This window comes from Labrus mixtus, chromosome 22, assembly GCF_963584025.1.
Source record: "Labrus mixtus chromosome 22, fLabMix1.1, whole genome shotgun sequence".
NCBI lineage: Eukaryota > Metazoa > Chordata > Actinopteri > Labriformes > Labridae > Labrus > Labrus mixtus.
The window spans coordinates 7,187,741-7,190,240 of NC_083633.1; the positions used below are offsets into that span (position 1 = coordinate 7,187,741).

The window sequence follows — 2,500 nt, forward strand, 5'->3', positions numbered from 1 at the left end:
TGTACTTCTTGTGTGGAACATGTTCAGCTCACACATTTGGAGAGTTGAAGACGAGGTCAGCAGAAGTTTTACTGATGGAGACACCGGCTATTGAACCCCGGGGCCTCATACATGCAAAGCATGCGCTCTACCACTGCAGATGCAACATGAGAAATAACATTGTCGGCAGTATACCATCCTGCTCAGACAAAAGCCAATGCATTTCAAGTCCATCACCTTAAACACCCGGCCACGACAACCCAACCACCACCCTTGGCCCAACATGTAGGAAAGAACAACACAAGCAGATTCTGTACTCTGGAGGACGCGAAGAAACTAGCTGCGATAGCTGGGAATCAAACCCAGGTCAACTGCTTGGAAGGCAGCTATGCTAACCACTATACCACTATCGCTACATGGAGAGGGGTTTTGTGTAGCAAAGCTGGTGCTCGGACTGGACTGCAGCAAGCACTGTTGATGCATCCATCAATGAGCCATATTTACTGAGATTGTGCAAGAACATTTGAAGCCACGCAAGGAAGCTCGTTAAGCAGAAAATCACTCTCTCTTCAACACGTCTTCAATTTCTTCTGCTGCTGCAGGGATCTGCATACCTCACTACTCCGAAGTGTCTGTAGTCCAACAGTGATTTGCGCCGAGAGATTAAAACTGTCATTCGTTGTTGGCAGGATTCGAACCTGCGCGGGGAGATCCCAATGGATTTCAAGTCCATCGCCTTAACCACTCGGCCACAACAACAACGCTGGATGTACCCCTTAGATCCACGCATAGTCAACAACATATGGAGCCTCGATTTTCCCTTTCACAAACTGCCTCAAAATCCCTGTTTCAAAAAGCCTTCTTTTTTTCCAAGGGCCATATTACCCTCAATACACACCTTGAAATGAAATGAAATGGAGGGAAATATGTGCTAGCCATGACAGAAAATGTATAGCAACGCTGAGTGCAAGAAAGGAACCTTTGCCTTCTGAGAAGAGCTGTGTCAATTACTGCAGGCTGTTGCAAACTGCATGTAACCCTCCAAGTTCAAAGAGAATGTACTTCTTGTGTGGAACATGTTCAGCTCACACATTTGGAGAGTTGAAGACGAGGTCAGCAGAAGTTATGCTGATGGAGACACCGGCTATTGAACCCCGGGGCCTCATACATGCAAAGCATGCGCTCTACCACTGCAGATGCAACATGAGAAATAACATTGTCGGCAGTATACCATCCTGCTCAGACAAAAGCCAATGCATTTCAAGTCCATCGCCTTAAACACCCGGCCACGACAACCCAACCACTATCCTTGGCCCAACATGTAGGAAAGAACAACACAAGCAGATTCTGTACTCTGGAGGACACGAAGAAACCAGCTGCGATAGCTGGGAATCGAACCCAGGTAAACTGCTTGGAAGGCAGCTATGCTAACCACTATACCACTATCGCTACATGGAGAGGGGTTTTGTGTAGCAAAGCTGGTGCTCGGACTGGACTGCAGCAAGCACTGTTGATGCATCCATCAATGAGCCATATTTACTGAGATTGTGCAAGAACATTGGAAGCCACGCAAGGAAGCTCGTTAAGCAGAAAATCACTCTCTCTTCAACACGTCTTCAATTTCTTCTGCTGCTGCAGGGATCTGCATACCTCACTACTCCGAAGTGTCTGTAGTCCAACAGTGATTTGCGCCGAGAGATTAAAACTGTCATTCGTTGTTGGCAGGATTCGAACCTGCGCGGGGAGATCCCAATGGATTTCAAGTCCATCGCCTTAACCACTCGTCCACAACAACAACGCTGGATTAACCCTTAGATCCACGCATAGTCAACAACATATGGAGCCTCGATTTTCCCTTTCACAAACTGCCTCAAAATCCCTGTTTCAAAAAGCCTTCTTTTTTTCCAAGGGCCATATTACCCTCAATACACACCTTGAAATGAAATTAAATGGAGGGAAATATGTGCTAGCCATGACAGAAAATGTATAGCAACGCTGAGTGCAAGAAAGGAACCTTTGCCTTCTGAGAAGAGCTGTGTCAATTACTGCAGGCTGTTGCGAACTGCATGTAACCCTCCATGTTCAAAGAGAATGTACTTCTTGTGTGGAACATGTTCAGCTCACACATTTGGAGAGTTGAAGACGAGGTCAGCAGAAGTTATGCTGATGGAGACACCGGCTATTGAACCCCGGGGCCTCATACATGCAAAGCATGCGCTCTACCACTGCAGATGCAACATGAGAAATAACATTGTCGGCAGTATACCATCCTGCTCAGACAAAAGCCAATGCATTTCAAGTCCATCGCCTTAAACACCCGGCCACGACAACCCAACCACTATCCTTGGCCCAACATGTAGGAAAGAACAACACAAGCAGATTCTGTACTCTGGAGGACGCGAAGAAACTAGCTGCGATAGCTGGGAATCAAACCCAGGTCAACTGCTTGGAAGGCAGCTATGCTAACCACTATACCACTATCGCTACATGGAGAGGGGTTTTGTGTAGCAAAGCTGGTGCT

General features: G+C 47.0%; 5 non-coding genes across 5 annotated transcripts; all 5 read right to left on the reverse strand.

The window, feature by feature from the left end:
• Positions 1 to 320: 320 nt before the first annotated feature.
• On the reverse strand, positions 321 to 392 carry trnag-ucc (transfer RNA glycine (anticodon UCC)). The gene has a single exon. It is a non-coding gene; the product is annotated as a tRNA-Gly (tRNA).
• A 264-nt stretch (positions 393 to 656) lies between these two features.
• On the reverse strand, positions 657 to 738 carry trnas-uga (transfer RNA serine (anticodon UGA)). The gene has a single exon. It is a non-coding gene; the product is annotated as a tRNA-Ser (tRNA).
• Positions 739 to 1,356: 618 nt separating this feature from the next.
• Positions 1,357 to 1,428, reverse strand: trnag-ucc (transfer RNA glycine (anticodon UCC)). The gene has a single exon. It is a non-coding gene; the product is annotated as a tRNA-Gly (tRNA).
• A 264-nt stretch (positions 1,429 to 1,692) lies between these two features.
• trnas-uga (transfer RNA serine (anticodon UGA)) lies at positions 1,693 to 1,774 on the reverse strand. Its single transcript has one exon. It is a non-coding gene; the product is annotated as a tRNA-Ser (tRNA).
• Positions 1,775 to 2,391: 617 nt separating this feature from the next.
• Positions 2,392 to 2,463, reverse strand: trnag-ucc (transfer RNA glycine (anticodon UCC)). Its single transcript has one exon. It is a non-coding gene; the product is annotated as a tRNA-Gly (tRNA).
• Positions 2,464 to 2,500: the final 37 nt, after the last annotated feature.